This window comes from Balaenoptera ricei, chromosome 3, assembly GCF_028023285.1.
Source record: "Balaenoptera ricei isolate mBalRic1 chromosome 3, mBalRic1.hap2, whole genome shotgun sequence".
NCBI classification, from domain to species: domain Eukaryota; kingdom Metazoa; phylum Chordata; class Mammalia; order Artiodactyla; family Balaenopteridae; genus Balaenoptera; species Balaenoptera ricei.
Window position 1 is genome coordinate 102,903,321 of NC_082641.1, and position 21,144 is coordinate 102,924,464.

Below are 21,144 nucleotides of genomic sequence, written 5' to 3' on the forward strand. Positions count from 1 at the left end.
TAATTAGTGTTCTCAAATTCATCTGTCCTCATTAAAGTTGCTTTGTAGGACTCTTCCCTAAGTTCTGTTTCCCCTCTTGCACTTCCCATTCTCCATCCTCCCTTCATCATGATCAAGTTTGTAGTTCCTGGGAATTTCGCTCCTTTTCTAGCATATTGCAGTAAGGGAAAAAATTCATTTCATTATCAGGTTGTAGTCATTGATTTGACTGAGTTCTGGTTTTCACATGTCATCTAGGATATGTCAATTCTCCAGGCCAAGACTTCTTCACCTGCAAAATGAGGATGATAAACGGTTTGACTGCTATGGTCATGTTTAATTTTAAAATCCTGTGGTTCTTAGTTTCAGTTCCCCTATGGAAAAACTCAGAAAGAGTTCGCTTTGCTTTCTACCTTTTTTAAAAAAGTAATCGCAGGGCCTTCTCCCACAGCATGCATTTTTATCAATGTAAGTGGAGATGACTTTTTTGTTTTCTTAGGAAGCAGGATTTATATTATGGAAGATGCAATTTGTCATGATGTGGTAACTGCTGGAGTAAAGCTGTTGCCTGAGCAACTCAGGTGCTTTGAGTGTTCTAGTGATTTGTTCATCATGACAATGGGTGTTACGGATGATAAGATTCAGGTGATAAGTGCAGGAGGGCTAGACAAGTGAAAATACTGGTCATAATCGGAAAAAAACATTGATTTTGAGCAGTATCTAGATGTAAATAAATTCTTGATTTGCTTTATGATATTTTGAATTTATAGCTGTAGAAAACATCTTTATAGCCAAAATGCCTGGAAGACATTAATTTTATTATTTTGTGTCTAAAGTTCTTCAGTACAGAACAAAATCAAGAGCTGGTTTGAAAGCTTTATGACAGACAAACCTCTACCAAGACTGACCTACACTAGACAAGAAGAGAGAAGACAAAAATAAAGAAAAAACTTGCTATCATTACTGGTAGCAAAGGATTTAAAATAATAAAAATATTATGAAACAGTATATGCATACAGTTGAAAGCATAGATGAAATGGGTGAATTCTGAAAATGCCAAAATTCATATGAGGAAAAGGGAGAACATGAGTGGACCAATAATCACTAAAAATAACCCAGCAATGGCGATCAAAGACCTCTTGCCAGTAAAGTCTCAGACCCAGAATATTTTATAGGAGAATTTTACCAAACATTTAAGTAATAGAATCTCTCTGTATTATACAGATTGTTCTAGAAATTAGAAAAATATTAAAGCCACCCAACTCATTTAGAAGCTGCTATAACCTTGGTTACAAAGCCAAATAAAAAGTGTAAGAAATAAAATTATAAACCCATTTCACTTATAAGCCTAGGTGATAAATTCTAAGTAAAATATTAATGAAAATAATTTAACTGACATTATGTCTGTCTAAATAGAATTAAAACCTTCATACTACAAAATATCCTGAAATGTTGGAAAAAGTATAACGAATCACCTTAAATGTATAACTGAACTCTAAGAAAGTAAAGGAAATCAGTAGTGATCCAAAATGGGGGGGTGGGGGGGGTGGGGTAGGAATGTTGAACACCAAAAAAATAAAGATGAGTTGATATTGTGGTTGTCTTAGAGATTGGATACTAGTTTCACTAACCAACGGACTTGGTCTTGGTGGTCAAACAAAACAGGCTATAGGAGGTAGGAAATTTGAACTCAGAGATGCTGAAATTAAACCCTCAAAGAACTATACACTGTGTGCAAAATCAACCAGAAAAATTCTGGCATTTTCCCAGTCTTTTTTAATCTCATCAGCGTAGAAGGAAAAAAATTCTTTTTTCATAGTAGAAAAAATTCTTCTCAAATAACTTTTAATTGTGGGTATGCCCTAATGCATCTATACATTTTTAGTTGACATAAAAATCAGTCCTAAGATAATACTATCCCTTGAGTGCTTGAGAAGAAAATGTAAAATCACACAAACAGCATAAATCAGGTTATGTTGAGTTCCTGCTAATAATGTGTCACTAAAGAGATCATAACCTCCAAAATATAAAACACACATGGAAATAATCAAGCATGTGTAAGAATTAGTGGCCAGTAAAATTTGACCCTCAAGAAGTTCAGATATAATTCATGTGAAATTTATACTATAAAAGTAGCATATTTTAGATTCTTAAGGACTTAAATGTCAAGAAAATGAGAAAAAGAATGAGATTAAACAAATATAATGTGAGAATACCTAATAACTAAGTTCAACAATGTTGCAGGATACAAGATAAACATATAAAAATCAATTCTATGTATATATACTAGTAATGAACACATGGACACTGAAATTAAAATATCATTTACGATCGCTCAAAAAATGAAATACTTCAGTGTAGATCTAGCAAAACTTGTACAGGACTTGTATGCTGAAAAGTATACAATACTGATGAAAGAAATTAAATATCTATGTAAATAGAAATATCTGATTATATATTGGAAGACTCAACATCTCAATTCTCCCAAATTGATGAACACGCTTAATACATATCCAAGCAATATTTTTTATGGATACAGACAAGATTATTCTAAAATTTACATGGAAAGAAAAAGGAACTAGAGTAGCTAGAACTATTTTGAAAAAGATGAATAAAGTGGGAGGGAATCCATCTTTCCAACTTCAAGAGTTATTATAGCTAAAATAATCATAACTATGTGGTAATGGTGGTGGGATAGACATATAGACATTGGAACAGAATAGAGAACCCAGAAATACACACAAACATGCCTGATTTTTGACAGATGTGAAAAAGCAATTTAATAGAGTTAAGATAGAATTTTAAACAAATGGTGCTGGAACAATTGGAAATCCATATGTTAAAAAAATATACCTTAAACCTAATCCTCACACTTTATACAAAAGTTAAAACGAATCACAGGCTTAAATGTAAAACATAAGACCATAAACTTTTAGAAGAAAACAGAAGAGAAAAATGTCAGGATCTAGGACTTGGCAAATGTTCCTAGATTTGACACCAAAGAACAACATACAAAAGGAAAAATTGCTAAATTGGACTTTATTAAAATTTTCAAAATTGCTCTGTGAAAGACCCTGTTAAGAAGATAAAAAGACAAGCTCCAGAATGGGAAGAAACACATGTTTCTGACAAAGGAGTAGCAAGCCACACATTAAACAAAAGACTAGTATCTAGGATATATAAAGAACTCTGAAAATTCAACAGTAAAAAGCAAACAATCCAATTAGCACATGGGCAAAAGGCATAGACATTTCACTGAAGATATACAGATGGCAAATTAAACACTTGAAAAGATGTTCAACATCAGTAGACAACAGGGGAATTCAAACTAACACCACCATGATAATATCACTATACACCTATCAGAATGGATAAAATAAAAAATAGTGACAACACCAAATCCTGGAGAGAATACAGAGAAACTAGATCAATCATACATTGCTGACAGGAATGAAAGATGGTACAGCCAGTCTGGAAAATAGTTTGGCAGTTTCTTTAAAAAACTAAACATGCAACTACCATATGACATAACAATTACACTCCTGGAGACTTAAACCTCATAAATGAAGACTTACGTTCACATGAAAACCTGTACACAAACGTTTATAGTAGTTTTATTCATAATAGCCCTAAACTAGAAATAACAGGTGAATGGCTAAACAAACTGTGGAATATCAATACCAAGGAATGCTACTCTACAGTAAAAACGAAAAACTACTAATACACTACAACCTGGATGCACCTCCAGAGAATTGTCCCGATCTGAAAAAGCCAATCCCAATAGGTTACATACTGTATGATTCCACTTATATAACGTTCTTAAAATGAAAAAATTATGAAAATGAAGAACAGATTAGTGATTGCCAGGCATTGGGACAGGAGGGAAGTAGATATGTTTATAAAAGTCAGCATAAGGAATCCTTGTGATGGAAATGTTCTGTACCTTGACTGTATCAATGTCAATATCCTGGTTGCGATATTGCTATAGTTTTACAAAGCGTTACCAATAGGGGAAACTGGGTAAAGAGTACATGGGATATTGCTGTATTATTTCTTACAGTTGCATGTTAATCCAAAATTACATCAAAACAAAAAGCTTAATTAAAAAACATAAACAACAAATCACAGAGTGGGTCAAATAAAAAGAAAAATGTGGTTACCCTGGGTTGGATTGCCCAGTGGATAAGAGTCAGTAGTGGCAGGGATACATTTAGTATGTGCCTTTTTCTTGACATAGGAAAATTCACAAATCATAAATTTATGTCTTGATGACTTATCACAAAATGTACCCACCCACATATCTACCACTCAGATTAAGAACTAGGATATGACCCGACCCCAGAAACTCCCTTTGTGCCCCTTCCTTTCACTACTCCCTGTCACTCTTCCAAAGATAACCTTGAGTTTAAGTACCATAGATTAGTTTTGCCTGTTTTCAAATTTTATAAAAATGGAATCATACAGAAATCATTCTTTTGTGTCTGGCTATTGTAAATCAACATTACATTAATGAGGTTCATCCATGATGGTGCATGTAGCAATAATTTGTCTAGTTTTGTTGCTGTGTAATATCCTATCATATAAACTGTAATTTATCCATTCTATTCTTTATGGACATTTGATTTTTTTCCCCAAATTTTATGAATAATATTGCCATGAAAATTCTTTTTTTCCTGTGTGATTTTTTTTTTTTTTTTTTGGTGCACGTAGGTACAAATTTTCCTTGGATGACTAAATGAAAATGAAATTGCATTTCTTGTAAGGCAAGTCTGGTGATGATGAATTCTCTCAGCTTTGTTTCTCCTCCATTTTTGAAGCACAATTTTGCTGGATGTAGTATTCTTGGTTGACAGTTTTCTTTCAGCACTCAGTCAGAATTTTGGACACATGTTCCACTCCTCTCCTTCCCCTGAGGGAGAGGTGTGGAGCTATATCAGCCTCCCTCTGTATGCTGTTCCTCAGGCCCTCTGGGGCAGCAGCGAGCTGCCAAGCTCTTTTCTGTTGTTCAGCAACCCCCGGACATCTAGAGTATACCACGTCCCATCAGTGCTCTGAGACAGAAGACAGATACCCATCCTCAGGCAGCCCACAGAAAAGACAGAATGCTGGATATATGTTCCAACTCTTTTCCTCCCCAGGGAGAAGTAGAGAATTGGGGGTTTTCTCCTACTTGATCCACTGAGCTGGGGAAGGGTCTATGGCGAGTGAGTGCTCCAAAATGTTGCTTTTGTTCTCAGTGGCTTCCAATCTGGTGCTCTTTCTTGTCAGTGCTTAGATTAAGGCAAGACAGAAACCAGTCCTTCAGGCAGCCACCCCTGTCCCCCTGCCACCCAAAGTCTAAATGTTAGACATATGTTTCAATCTTCTCTTTCTCTCACTAGGGAGAAGCTAAGATCTGGGAATTTTCTCCTGATTGTGCCACGGTGAGTAGGGGGAGGAATTATGGTGAGTGCTGTGAGTTTTCCTACCCACTTTGATGTGGCTGATTTTGTGCTCATCTGGGGTACAGGGGTTTCTAGGTTTCTCACAAAGGGAATTGGTTCCTGTATTGTTGTGTCAGTATGTCATGGGGGGAAAGAGGGTATGGGGCTTCCTGTTCTGCCACCTTGCTCTCTATTCTCTATTGTTATCTTGGCTTTGTCTGTTTTTGTACCAATGCATCCCTGTCTTAATTAAAGTAGTTTTATATCCAGTAGTGGAAGTTTTCCAATTTGTTTTTTTTCAAGAGGTCAGAGCTATTGACCTTTTAAATTTCCATATAGCTTTTAAGTTAACCAGTTTTCATGCATACACACACACACACACACACACACAACCCTGCTGGAATTTTGTTTGGAATTTCATTGGATCTATAAGATGAATCATGAAAACTAACATCTTTACAATTTTAACTCACAGTATGTGAACATACTACATCTCACTGTTTATTTAGTTCTTATTTAATTTCTCTTAGTAATATTTTATAGAGTTTTTACATAGTTTTCATTAGATTTATTCTAAGCTATTAGGTGTTTTTAAAATCTTATTATAAATGTTCTTTAAATTTAAATTTTTAAAATTTAAATTCTATTTGTTAGTTACTAGTATCTAGACATAAAATAGATTTTAAATATTGTGATTGTTCTGAATTCACGTATTAATTCTAATAGTTAATCTGTAGAATTTTTTGGATTTTTTGAATACTTATTATACTATCTGGAAAAATGACAGTTTTGTTTTTTTCTTCCAATCTTTTTCTTATGTTTTTCTTGCCTTGCCTTATTGCAATAGCTAGGACAGTGGTGATTAGAATTGGTAACAGCAGACATTCATATCTTGTCCTTATTCTTGGAGTTAAAGCTTTCATTATTCTACCATTCAGTATGATTTTTTTTCAGTAGGATTCACAGATACGTTTTTCTGCAATAAGCTGGTCCCATGTATTTCTACTATAGTAGCAATTTTTATCATGAATAGATGCTTAATTTAATAAAATCATTTTCCTGCATCTACTGAGATGATCATGTGATTTTTCTAATTTAATCTTTTGATGTAGTGAATTACATTGATTTTCAGATCTTAAATCAGCCTTGTATTACTAGAATAAACCAAATTTGATCTTGATATATTGTCCTTTTCAAATATCTTTGCACTTTGCTAATATTTTATATAGTATTTTTACATCTTGAATCCTTATCTTACTGTTTGCTTCTGGGCAAACCTAGTATCAGACAGAGAATGTATAATACAGGATAAATATAGCATCAAGTCATAAAAAATCTTGGCCATGCTTAAACAAATAGTGATTTACTTTTCTCACACAACAAAAATTATGGTGCTTAAATTTGATAGAATTAATTCACTTGCTTAGTGATGCCAGCAGAAACCTAGCTTTTTTCTAACTTCTCTTCCGTCTTTAGTATTGCCTTTTTATCTTCATGGTTGTTACCTCATGCTATAACTTAGAGCCTCACAATCTCAAGATTTGCAAGGAAAGGAAGAGGATTGGGCGAGGCTTTCCCTAAGTGAGGCTATTTATATATGGGGAAGGAGAGCTCCCAAGCATGTGTCCTATGATGTTTCTTTGGCCAGAAGTGTGTCACACACAGATACAGAGAGAAATCACTGGTAGAGGAGAGCGAAATTCCTATGTCTGGATTAAATCAATCATGATTCATCTTCTAGGTCAGAGAGAGACCTATTTTTCCTTGAAATCAGAGATCTATGTGTGCTACAGTATCTATGTTCTTTTAGCCAGGAAAAAATAGGGGAATCATATCTGCTACAAATAGTTCAAGAAAGAATAATTTTATGTGACTCTTAGAATTATAGGTACCAAAATTCTTACCCAAATGTAAGTTGAATCCAGCAAGTAAAAAAACGTGATGAAGTAGTTGAGTTATTTCAGAAAAATGTAAGTAAATCCTGAAACAGAAGATTACTACAAAGCTATAGAAATGAGACAGACAATATGGTGCAGAAACATAAATAGATCAGTGGAACAGAATCGAGTCCTCAAAAACAAGTCCATGTTTACGTGGGAACCTGATAGATGTAGAAATGGACCTAATAGAAAAGGATGGTTTCTTCATTAGATGACAGTGGAAAAACAAGCCGCTATATCGGGAAAAATAAAGTTAGTTCTCAAAAGCACAATTTAGATTAATCACAGGCTTAAGAATGAAAGGTAAAACTACAAAGTGAATAAAAATACATCAGAAAAATATACTGCAGAAAAATTATTGAATAAGACCCCAAAAGTACAAGGCATAAGATAAAAAATGATGAATTTGACTACATAAAAAACTGTGAATTTCTATTCAGTGAAGGGAACCATCAGTAAAGTCAACTGACAGGGAATAGGCTGAGAGAAGTTATCTGAGAGCTCAAAAACTGACAAGGGGGGGCTTCCCTGGTGGCACAGTGGTTGAGAGTCTGCCTGCCAATGCAGGGGACACGGGTTCGAGCCCTGGTCTGGGAAGATTCCACATGCTGCAGAGCAACTGGGCCCATGAGCCACAACTACTGAGCCTGAGCGTCTGGAGCCTGTGCTCCGCAACAAGAGAGGCCGCGACAGTGAGAGGCCCGTGCACCGCGATGGAGTGGCCCCTGCTCGCCTTAACTAGAGAAAGCCCTCGCACAGAAACGAAGACCCAACACGGCCAAAAAATAAATTAATTAATTAATTAATTTTTTTTTTTTTTTAAACTGACAAGGGATAATATCTAGAATATTTAAGAAACGCTTATTAAAAAAAGAGGAAACAGATCAATGGGTAAAGCAGAATCTATTATAGACTCCAACAGCTAATCTGGAAAACAGTCTGGAGATACTTAGTTTAATTTCATATGCATAGGTCCCAGGACCCATCCAGTCCACTCCAGGGGAACTTGTGGTTTCTAAGGAGGCATGTGTAAGAATGCTTGATTACACATCATTTGTAGAGCAGGACATTGTAGACAACATAGGTATCTAATTCTAGGGGAGCAGATGGGTGAAATTTTGTGGATATTCACAGAGGTAACAAATTAAAGATAGAGTTACGTGGAGAAGTCTTTCAAACATAGTGTTGAGAGGAAAAAGTAAGATAACAAAAGATCTGTAACATGATTTACCTGGCAAATTTAAAACATAAACACACAACAAAACAGTACCTCTTTTCAAATATACCCGCATGTTCAGGAAAGGTGCTAAACATATTAGAGTAATTTCCTACAGGTGGAGGAGTGGATTGGGAGTGGAGATTGAGGATAAGAAGAAAAATAAAGCAATGAAGCCTTGCATGGACAGTCGATGACTGTGTCATGAACTTGGAGTACAACCAACTCAGTTCTCTGCATTCTAGATTATATGTTTACTTTCTAAGTCCTATGAAGATTCTAGCTTGCATGCTAGCTCCTAGTTAAGCATACCCACTATTTTAAATATTGGTTGCTAAGAAATAAATTTTACATAGAGACTTTGCAGTAATTATTTAATTTGTAGAAGCCACTGTATACCAATATAAGCCCTCACTGTAAACAAATGAGTATCTTCTTCCAAAATCACACTTTTAAATTATTGATGAGGATATGTTGTCTTTTTCATTATGTCTCAAAGGCTTTAGTTTCTAAAAAACCACAGACAACTTCATCTGTAATTTTACTCAATGTAAGTTCCATTTTGCTCTCTACTTCCTTACTCCTTTTTTTTTTTTAACATCTTTATTGGAGTATAATTGCTTTACAATGGTGTGTTAGTTTAAAAATATGGAACGCGTCACGAATTTGCATGTCATCCTTGTGCAGGGGCCATGCTAATCTTCTCTGTATCGTTCCAATTTTAGTATATGTGCTGCCGAAGTGAGCACTTACTCCTTTTTAAAATCAACAACAATGTTAAAATTTTAAAACTCCTCTGTAATAGTGATCAGGTTTTCAGTGTTTTTCCATTTCTCATGAGAATGAAGTTCATGAAGAAATTTGGAAAAATTATACCTTGATCTGAAGACATTTTATAACTGAAGATTTAGCTGGTGAATTTAAGCCATGGTTCAAAGCTGACCATACTATATTCACTTGGTAGAAAGTTCTGAAATTCATTCTGAGATATGGGAATGAGAAGAGTTTTCATGTAACTCTTTTCTTTAGTTACTAGGTAAATTTAGGTAAATTACCTAAAATTTACTAGGTAAATTTTCTTTCTGATGAAATTATGATTTGATTTTTTTAAATTGATTGCTTATTGTGTGCCAAGACATATATGTTATTTTATTAACCATGGATAAGTTTGCCTGACCCATGAAGTTCACTGAGATTCTAATGATGGTAAGACCAATTAGTTGATGCTGATTAGGAAACTGCTACTCAAAATGTGGTCTAAGCCAACAGAATTACCTGGGAGATTCTCAGACATGTGGAAACTCAGGCTCAATCACATACCTAGTGAATCAAAACTTGTATTATAACAAGATCCCCAGGTGATTCTTAAGTTCTTAAAGTTTGAGACATACTGGGAATCATCCCTTGGCATCTAGACAATGACGTCAGGTTGAAGAATAGCTGTTTTAAAATTTAACCTATTTTTACATGGTTATCCTTGCTTTTCTGATTATTTCTATCATTCATTCATTCAATAAGCATTTAGTGAGTACTTTACTGTATTTCAGGCTCTATATTGAGAGTATACAAAAGCAAATAAGACATCCTAAGGAATTCCTGTGGGTTTTTTTGAATGCAGAAATAAATGTAGGAGCTCCCCTGGTGGCACAGTGGTTAAGAATCCGCCTGCCAATGCGGGGAACACGGGTTCGAGCCCTGGTCTGGGAAGATCCCACATGCCGTGGAGCAACTAAGCCCATGCACCACAACTACTGAGCCTGTGCTCCAGAGCCCACGAACCACAACTACTGAGCCCACGTGCCACAAATACTGAAGCCCACGTGCCTAGAGCCCCTACTCCACAGCAAGAGAAGCCACTGCAGTGAGAAGCCGGCACACGGCAACGAAGAGTAGCCCCCACTCGTCACAACTAGAGAAAACCCATGCGCAGCAACAAAGACCCAACACAACCAAAAATAAACAAAATAAATAAATTTTAAAAAAAGAAGAAGAAGAAGAAAGAAATGTAGAAGTAGCTGGAGTGAAATCTGCTTTTGGCTGTCTGGGAAAAAGTTCCCAGCTCATCAGTCTGACAATGGCTACACAAGTTATGGAGACAACCATGCAGAATTTGTTCAGTGGTACTGTCTGTGCCCTGGAAACTCTCAGCAAAGCAACCAGCCTGAAATTAGGCACTGCTTGGCTGGGGGGACCTTGGTTTCTGGGCTCCCAGTTGAGCCTGGGCCAACTCTAGCTCTCCAACTCACAGCTGATGGCTGGCACCCAGACCTGCCTCCTCAGCTTCAGGGATGGCTTGTTGGTCAAAGAACCAGAGAATGAAATTTCCATGACAGGGTGGGGCAGGGTTTGTCCAGCATAGGGTATCTTCTATAATCCTGTGTGGTCTGATTCAGGTGCTGTGAGCAAAAGTTTTTCAGAACTGTGAAGGAGTAGAAATGATTGAGTGGATTCTAATGGAGAACATTGAAAATCAATGAATCTAGGCCTAGTCCCAAGGGATGGCAGGCAAATGAAGTTCTTTTATATTAAGTTTTATGGCACACCAAAATCACATTGCATTAGAATTTTTAAAGTAATGTGTATATTGATTTCATAATTCTTGCTTCAGAACTAAGAGTTGAAGAATATCTGATAGCCACTCCTTTTTATGTGAATTAGGCACATAGTGAATTAGTCTGGGAAGGAGACATGAGAAATGTCTAATTTATAGAAACTACTGTCTAGTCCAGGTTCACACACATAGATTTTTTCTTTTTCTTCCTTCCTTTTTTTTTTTTTCCTATTCAGTGTCTCTTGCCACAAAGTTGGAAATTTTGTTAAGAAAAAGGCAAGGAAAGCAAACGCTAGTTATGGGAAGAAAATCTCAGCTTTGGTGAGATGAATTTTCTTCTTTCCTTCCCACCCATAGTGCAAAGAGCAACCCTTAGTATCTCTCTATGTGGTATCTGACTGCCAAATGGGTGAGGAAGGAAGAAAACACTTGAAGTAACTGATTATTCATTGGTGATAATTTGTGAAATGCTACTTGGCTCTAGATATGGCTTTATCATATTTGTGAGGTTCAGTTGCCTTACCTGTAAAATGAAGATAATTAGACTACACCAAGATTAAATGAAATAATGTTTATTTTGCTTAATTAGGGCAGGTTTTTAAAAATTGAAGTATAGTTGATTTACAATGTTGTGTTAATTCCTGCTGTGCAGCAAAGTGATTCAGTTATACATATATATAATTCTTTTTTTTAATATTCTTTTCCATTATGGTTTATCATAGCATATTGAATATGTTCTCTGTGCTATATGGTAGGACCTTGTTGTTTATCCATTCTATATATAAAAGCTTACATTTGCTAAACCCAACCTCCCACTCCATCCTTCCCCCAACCCCGTCACCCTTGGCAACCACCAGTCTGTTCTCTATGTCCGTGATTCTGTTTCTCTTTTATAGGTAGGTTCATTTGTGTCATATTTTAGATTCCACATATAAGTGATATCATATGATATTTGTCTTTCTCCTTCTGACTTACTTCACTTTGTGTGATAATCTCTAGTTGTATGCATGTTGCTGCAAATGGCATTATTTCATTCTTTTTTATGGCTGAGTAGTATTCCATTGTATATATGTACATCTTCTTTATCCATTCATCTGTTGATGGACATTTAGGTTGTTTCCATGTCTTGGCTATTGTGAATAGTGCTGCTATGAACATTGGGGTACATGTATCTTTTTGAATTATAGTGTTGTTAATTAGGGCAGGTTTTGATACATGGCAAGCATTCAATAAATTCTAGCTATTACAGTAGGGTCAAAATTTACACCTAGGTACTAAAGTGAGATAATGGCATGGGAAAACCCTGAACTCACCTCTTCCCATAAACATAACAGATATACAACTACATATGAAACAGTTCCCTCTGAAAGGAACCTAAATACTAGCTGAATACCTGCCCTACAATAAAAGATAAAAGGGTCGCATTGAAATGGATAGAAGGAGCAGGGACAGGCTATTACCAGAAAAAACCTCACCCCCAGCATGGTGACTGACAATTGATATGGATCTCAGAATAATAATAATAGTAATAATAATAAAAAGACATTCTCCCTGAGGAACAAGGGGTTTGCACTCCAGTTTGTGTCTAGTTACCAGGTCACAATACAAAGTTAATACAATATTGTTATGTACAGCTCTCCTCTGTCAGGGAAGAGTCAGCCAGATTCTTTTGGGCTATTCACATATGAATAAACCGCCTTGTTTTCTAGCATTTAGGAAAAGCATCTTTTTTTTCCCTGAAAGCCTGATCTTGTAATGCATTTACCCCACAGCATAGATTCTCTTTGAGGAGGAAAGACCTTATTTGGTTCGCTGAATGAAGTGGCTTGGCTGCTCTTTGCATCTTGGTGTGCAGAGGCAAATATTCTAGTATTGAATTATCCAACCTCCTGAAATGCAGCCATTGTGCTTTCTTGGACCTATTTGATCCCGCTCATGTCTGTTCCCATATGATTTTCTTACATTTAGTGTATTCATCATTGCAGTGTGGGAAGAGGAGCTGGGTAATGGTGCTGTTCAGTGAAAGAAGAACCAAAGACTATGCAGAAAAGAGTTGCAAGTACATTTGTTCTAAAAAAATGTGGGAACACCTTTTTAGAAATACAATACATGTTTTTCAATGGGCAGTTCTTCCATCCTATGGTTGAGGCCCCCTCTCAATGTAAATGGATACCCTTCAGAGTCTGCTTTCCTACAACAAAGAGGTGCTTTATCTACTCCAGAAGCTAGGGTTCCAAAATTGTTAAATACAAGACTTTTTTTTTAGAAACATAGTACAATACTAAAGAGATGAAAATAACAAAATACATTTGTCAAACTTCAGATTTATCAGGCCTAAGAACTTGCACAACTTAATGACATAGATGATGCCTGATGCTTTCTTGCCTGTTACAGGATTTAGCAATCTGGTTCTATCCTCTTGATTTGTCATGTGGGTTATTTTGATGTGTGGAAATCACCTAGAGAAAAAAGTTCTACCATATAGAGGGGATTCTCTGGTTTAATTCATGTCCTACAAATCCTGGGAATGGATAACAAGGGTTTTTTGGTTTTGTTTCATTTTGTTTGCTCCTTTTTGCTTGTTACTTGTGATGCTGCTTTTCTGATGCTTGAATTTCATGTTAGGTCTCTTTACTGTGTTTGACATCAATACCATGCAATCTGAGACCAAATCTGACAAAGTAAAAACAAGTGAAGAATTGGAGTTATGATCTTGGCCACTCAGGCAAAGGAAAAATTGCTTTAACCTTTGAAAGTAAAGACTCAGTTTCAAGGATACATGATTATTTCTGGCTAGTTGTATGCATTGCTTTTTGTCCCTTTTGCTTAAATCTCCATTTTAAGGTTGACCTGCACTCATTCTGGCTTTCTGACATTGTACTCATGTCTGAGGAACTCTTAATGGAATAAAATTCCAAGGCATAGAGTGAAATGAGAGATTGTGGGTTAGACTAGCGGACTAAGTAATATGTAATCAGAATTTAGAGTATCTATTAACCTCCAAATCAAAACAGATCTGTTTAGCATACAATGAAATTTAGTTTTCAGTACCTTAATGGACTTAATGTCATCTGGATAAAACATTTCTGCTTGGAGCCTTGGTTTTTCTACTCAAATACTGATATACTCTGGGCTGTTACACAAATATTTGAGGATTAGTCCTTAAGTGATATTTTACCTACCCAGCACTCACGTATTGGCATTACACCTGAAAGCTAGATATAACCAAGTATTTGATAAATAACCAAATTAAGGAATAACACCTTGCACTTTTTCCTTTATTATGTATAGGTGTACAATGTAGTGATTCACAATTCTTTCTTTTTTTTTTTAACATCTTTATTGGAGTATAATTGCTTTAAAATGGTGTGTTAGTTTCTGCTTTATAACAAAGTGAACCAGCTATACATATATCCCCATATCTCCTCCTTCTTGCATCTCCCTCCCACCCTCCCTATTCCACCCCTCTAGGTGGTCACAAAGCACCAAGCTGATCTCCCTGTGCTATGCAGCTGCTTCCCACTAGCTATCTATTTTACATTTGGTAGTGTATATATGTCCATGCCACTCTCTCACTTCGTCCCAGCTTACCCTTCCCCTCCCCATGTCCTCAAGTCCATTCTCTATGTCTGCATCTTTATTCCTGTCCTGCCCCTAGGTTCTTCAGAACCTTTTTATTTTTATTTTTTTGAGATTCCATATATATGTGTTAGCACACGGTATTTGTTTTTCTCTTTCTGACTTACTTCACTCTGTATGACAGACCCTAGGTCCATCCACCTCACTACAAATAACTCAATTTCATTAATTTTTATGGCTGAGTAATATTCCATTTTATATATGTGCCACATCTGCTTTATCCATTCATCTGTCAATGGGCACTTAGGTTACTTCCATTTCCTGGCTATTGTAAATAGAGCTGCAATGAACATTATGGTACATGACTCTTTCTGAATTATGGTTTTCTCAGGGTATATGCTCAGTAGTGGGACTGCTGGGTCGTATGGTAGTTCTATTTTTAGTTTTTTAAGGAACCTCCATACTGTTCTCCATAGTGGCTGTATCAATTTACATTCCCACCAACAGTGCAAGAGGGTTCCCTTTTCTCCACACCCTCTCCAGCATTGATTGTGTGTAGATTTTTTGATGATGGCCATTCTGACTGGTGTGAGGTGATACCTCATTGTAGTTTTGATTTTCATTTCTCTAATGATTAGTTGAGGATTCTTTCATGTGTGTGTTGGCAATTGGTATATCATCTTTGGAGAAATGTCTATTTAGGTCTTCTGCCCATTTGTGGACTGGGTTTTTGTTTTTTTGATATTGAGCTGCATGAGCTGCTTGTATTTTTTGGAGATTAATCCTTTGTCACTTGCTTCGTTTGCAAATATTTTCTCCCATTCTGAGAGTTGTCTTTTCGTCTTGTTTATGTTTTCCTTTGCTGTGCAAAAGCTTTTAAATTTCATTAGGTCCCATTTGTTTATTTTTGTTTTTATTTCCATTCCTCTAGGAGGTGGGTCAAAAAGGATCTTGCTGTGATTTATGTCATAGAGTGTTCTGCCTATGTTTTCCTCTAAGAGTTTGATAGTGTCTGGCCTTACATTTAGGTCTTTAATCCATTTTGAGTTTATTTTTGTGTATGGTGTTAACGGAGTGTTCTAATTTCATTCTTTTACGTGTAGCTGTCCAGTTTTCCCAGCACCACTTATTGAAGAGGCTGTCTTTTTTCCATTGAATATTCTTGCCTCTTTTATCAAAGATAAGGTGACCATACGTACGTGGGTTTATATCTGGGCTTTCTATCCTGTTCCATTGATCTATATTTCTGTTTTTGTGCCAGTACCATACTGTCTTGATTATTGTAGGTTTGTAGTCTAGTCTGAAGTCCAGGAGCCTGATTCCTCCAGCTCTGTTTTTTTACTCAAGCTTGCTTTGGGTCTTTTGTGTTTCCATACAAATTGTGAAATTTTATGTTCTATTTCTGTGAAAAATGCCATTGTTACTTTGATAGGGATTGCACTGAATCTGTAGATTGCTTTGGATAATATAGTCATTTTCACAATGTTGATTCTTTCACTCCAAGAACATGGTATATCTGTCCATCTGCTTGTATCATCTTTAATTTCTTTCATCAGTGTCTTATAGTTTTCTGCATACAGGACTTTTGTCTCCTTAGGTAGGTTTATTCCTAGGTATTTTATTCTTTTTGTTGCAGTGGTAAATGGGAGTGTTTCTTTAATTTCTCTTTCAGATTTTTCGTCGTTAGTGTATAGGAATGCAAGAGATTTCTGTGCATTAATTTTGTATCCTGCTACTTTACCAGATTCATTGATTAGCTCTAGTAGTTTTCTGGTAACATCTTTAGGATTCTCTATGTATAATATCATGTCATCTGCAAACAGTGACAGTTTTACCTCTTCTTTTCCAGTTTGGATTACTTTTATTTCTTTTTCTTCTTTGATTGCTGTGACTAAAACTTTCAAAACTATGTGGAATAATAGTGGTGAGAGTGGGCAACCTTGTCTTGTTCCTGATCTTAGTGGAAATGGTTTCAGTTTTTCACCATTGAGAATGATGTTTGCTGTGGATTTGTCATATATGGCCTTTATTATGTTGAGGTAAGTTCCCTCTATGCCTACTTTCTGGAGGGTTTTTATCATAAATGGGTGTTGAATTTTGTCGAAAGCTTTTTCTGCCTCTATTGAGATGATCGTATGGTTTTTCTCCTTCAATTTGTTAATATGGTTTATCACATTGATTGATTTGTGTATATTGAAGAATCCTTGCATTCCTGGGATAAACTCCACTTGATCATGATGTATGATCCTTTTAATGTGCTGTTGGATTCTGTTTGCTAGTATTTTGTTGAGGATTTTTGCATCTATGTTCATCAGTGATATTGGCCTGTAGTTGTCTTTCTTTGTGACCTCTTTGTCTGGTTTTGGTATCAGGGTGATGGTGGACTTGTAGAATGAGTTTGGGAGTGCTCCTCCCTCTGCTATATTTTGGAAGTGTTTGAGAAGGGTAGGTGTTAACTCTTCTCTAAATGTTTGATAGAATTCGGCTGGGAAGCCATCTGGTCCTGGGCTTTTGTTTGTTGGAAGATTTTTTATCACTGTCTCAATTTCAGTGCTTGTGATTGGTCTGTTTATATTTTCTATTTATTCCTGGTTCAGTCTCGGAAGGTTGTGCTTTTATAAGAATTTGTCCATTTCTTCCAGGTTGTGCATTTTATTGGCATATAGTTGCTTGTAGTAATCTCTCATGATCCTTTGTATTTCTATAGTGTCAGTTGTTACTTCTCCTTTTTCATTTCTAATTGTATTGATTTGAGTCTTCTTCCTTTTTTCCTTGTTGAGTCTGGCTAATGGTTTATCAAATTTGTTTATCTTCTCAAAGAACAAGCTTTTAGTTTTATTGATCTATGCTATTGTTTCCTTCATTTCTTTTTCATTTATTTCTGATCTGATCTTTATGATTTCTTTCCTTCTGCTAACTTTAGGGGTTTTTTTGTTCTTCTTTCTCTAATTGCTTTAGGTGTAAGGTTAGCTTGTTTATTTGAGATGTTTCTTGTTTCTTGAAGTAGGATTGTATTGCTATAAACTTCCCTCTTAGAACTTCTTTTGCTGCATCCCATAGGTTTTGGGTCGTCGTATTTTCATTGTCTTTTGCTTCTAGGTATTTTTTGATTTCCTCTTTGATTTCTTCGGTGATCTCTTGGTTATTTAGTAGCATATTGTTTAGCCTCCGTGTGTTTGTATTTTTTAGTTTTTTTCCCTGTAATTGATATCTAGTCTTATAGTATTGTGTTTGGAAAAGATACTTGATACGATTTCAATTTTCTTAAATTTACCAAGGCTTGATTTGTAACCCAAGATGTGATCTATCCTTAAGAATGTTCCTTGAGCAGTTGAGAAGAAAGTGTATTCTGTTGTTTTTGGAAAGGAATGTCCTATAAATATCAATTAAGTCCATCCTGTTTAATGTGTCATTTAAAGCTTGTGTTTCCTTATTTATTTTCATTTTGGATGATCTGTCCATTGGTGAAAGTGGGGTGTTAAAGTCTCCTACTATTATTGTGTTACTGTCAATTTCCCCTTTTATGGCTGTTAGCATTTGCCTTATGTATTCAGGTGCTCCTATGTTGGGTGCATAAATATTTATAATTATTATATCTTCTTCTTAGATTGATCCCTTGATCACTATGTTGTGTCCTTTGTCTCTTGCAGTAGTCTTTATTTTAAAGTCTATTTCGTCTGATATGAGAATTGCTACTCCAGCTTTCTTTTGATTTCCATTTGCACTGGATATCTTTTTCCATCCCCTCACTTTCATTCTGTATGTGTCGGTAGGTCTGAAGTAGGTCTCTTGTAGACAGCATATATATGGGTCTTGTTTTTGTATCCATTCAACCAGTCTATGTCTTTTAGTTGGAGTATTTAATCCATTTACATTTAAGGTACTTATGGATATGTATGTTCCTATTACCATTTTCTTAATTGTTTTGGGTTTGTTTTTGTAGGTCTTTTCCTTCTCTTGTGCTTCCTGCCTAGGGAAGTTCCTTTAACATTTGTTTTAAAGCTGGTTTGGTGGTGCTGAATTCTCTTAACTTTTGCTTGTCTGTAAAGGTTTTAATTTCTCCATCGAATCTGAATGAGATCCTTGCTGGGTAGAGTAATCTTGGTTGTAGTTTTTCCCTTTCATAACTTTAAACATGTCCTGCCACTCCATTCTGGCTTTCAGAGTTTCTGCTGAAAGATCAGCTGTTAACCTTATGGGGATTCCCTTGTATGTTATTTGTTGCTTTTCCCTTGCTGCTTTTAATATTTTTTCTTTGTATTTAATTTTTGATAGGTTTATTAATATGTATCTTGGCGTGTTTCTCCTTTGATTTATCCTGTATGGGACTCTCTGCGCCTCCTGGACTTGATTGACTATTTCCTTCCCCATATTAAGGAAGTTTTCAACTCTAATCTCTTCAAATATTTTCTCAGTCCCTTTCTTTTTCTCTTCTTCTTCTGAGACCCCTATAATGCGAATGTTGGTGGGTTTAATGTTGTCCCAGAGGTCTCTGAGACTGTCCTCAATTCTTTTCATCTTCTTCCTTTATTCTGCTCTGTGGTAGTTATTTTCAGTATTTTATCTTCCAGGTCACTTATCCGTTCTTCTGCCTCAGTTATTCTGCTATTGATTCCTTCTAGAGAATTTTTAATTTCATATTGCATTTTTCATCATTGTCTGTTTTCTCTTTAGTTGTTCTAGGTCCTTGTTAAATGTTTCTTGTATTTTCTCCATTCTATTTCCAAGATTTTGGATCATCTTTACTGTCATTACTCTGTACTCTTTTTCAGGTAGACTGCCTATTTCCTCTTCATTTGTTTGGTCTGGTGGGTTTTCACCTTGCTCCTTCATCTGCTGTGTGTTTCTCTGTCTTCTCATTTTGCTTAACTTACTGTGTTTGGGATCTCCTTTTCACAGGCTACAGGTTCGTAGTTCCCCTTGTTTTTGGTGTCTGCCCCAAGTGGCTAAGGTTTATTCAGTGGGTTGTGTAGGCTTCCTGGTGGAGGGGATTGGTGCCTATATTCTGGTGGATGAGGCTGCATCTTGTCTTTCTGGTGGGCAGAACCGCTTCCAGTGGTGTGGTTTGGGGTGTCTGTGACCTTATTATGATTTTAAGCAGCCTCTCTGCTATGGGTGTGGTTGTTTTCCTGTTTTGCTAGTTGTTTGGCATAGGGTGTCCAGCACTGTAGTTTGCTGGTCGTTGAGTGGAGCTGGGTCTTGGTGTTGAGATGGAGATCTCGCCGTTTGATATTACCTGGAGCCAAGAAGTCTCTGGTGAACCCATGTCTTGAACTTGGCTCTCCCACCTCAGAGGCACAGGCCTGACACCTGGCTGGAGCACCAATAAATACCCTGTCATCCACACGGCCAGGTACATGGGGAGGTTCTTGCCTTTTGAGAAGTCTGAGGTCTTCTGCCAGCGTTCAGTAGGTGTTCTGTAGGAGTTTTTCCACATGTAGATGTATTTCTGATGTATTCGTGGGAAGGAAGGTGATCTCCATGTCTTACTCCTCCACCATCTTGAAGGTCTCTCCCACATTTCTTAAAGGTTATACTTCAACTACAGTTATTATAGAATATTGGCTGCATTCCCTGTGTCATATAATACATCCTAGTAACTTATTTTATACCCCGTAGTTTGTAGGTCTTAATCCCCTACCTGTATATTGTTATTCCCCCTTCCCTCTCACCACTGGTAACCACTAGTTTGTTCTCTACATCTGTGAGTCTGCTGCTTTTTTGTTATATTCACTAATTTCTTGTATTTTTTAGATTCCACATATAAGTGATATCATGTGGTATTTTTCTTTCTCTGTCTAACTTATTTTACTTAGCATAATGCCCTCCACTTCCATCCCTTTTCCTGCAAATGGCAAAATTTCTTTCTTTTTTTATGGCTGAGTAGTGTTCCATTGTACCTTGCACTTTTCATATGAACATCTTTAAGCTTCTCCTGTGAGACCTCTACATTACCACTTAGAATAAGATGGCTTCTGTTTTCTAAGCTCTGGTCAATTAGGAGGGTGCAGATTTCTGGTTGATAGAAGAGCTCCTGCAGTCAGATACATTGGCTACAGGGAGTTTCAAAGCAAGAGAAGCCTTCAGTGTGAGAGCTGTAGGGGAGGAAAGGGACAAGAACAAGATAGAAAGTAAATATGAACTCAGAAAGAACATGTGTCTGGGGTGAGTACATAAATTGATATTCATCCTGATTGTCCTGAATTTACCAAGAAGATGTCCAACTTTGATTGCTATCTTTTGATTAAGAACATGAAATCAATTTTGGAAAGTTTGTCAACCAAATAAGTAAATAAAATTTAAAACCTTTTGATATACAAAGCTTTATATTCTCCTTTATCTGCAAAACTTAGCTTCCTGAGCAGCTTTTTCTTCTTAAGAAGGAGATTGGAAACTGTAACTCATGGGCCATATTTGATCTACAGATGTGTGGATTCATTGGAGTGGAAGCTTTGA

General features: G+C 36.3%; 1 non-coding gene across 1 annotated transcript; it reads right to left on the reverse strand.

The window, feature by feature from the left end:
- Positions 1 to 9,200: 9,200 nt before the first annotated feature.
- LOC132364240 (U6 spliceosomal RNA) lies at positions 9,201 to 9,307 on the reverse strand. The gene has a single exon (XR_009502779.1). It is a non-coding gene; the product is annotated as a U6 spliceosomal RNA (small nuclear RNA).
- Between the last annotated feature and the right edge of the window lie 11,837 nt (positions 9,308 to 21,144).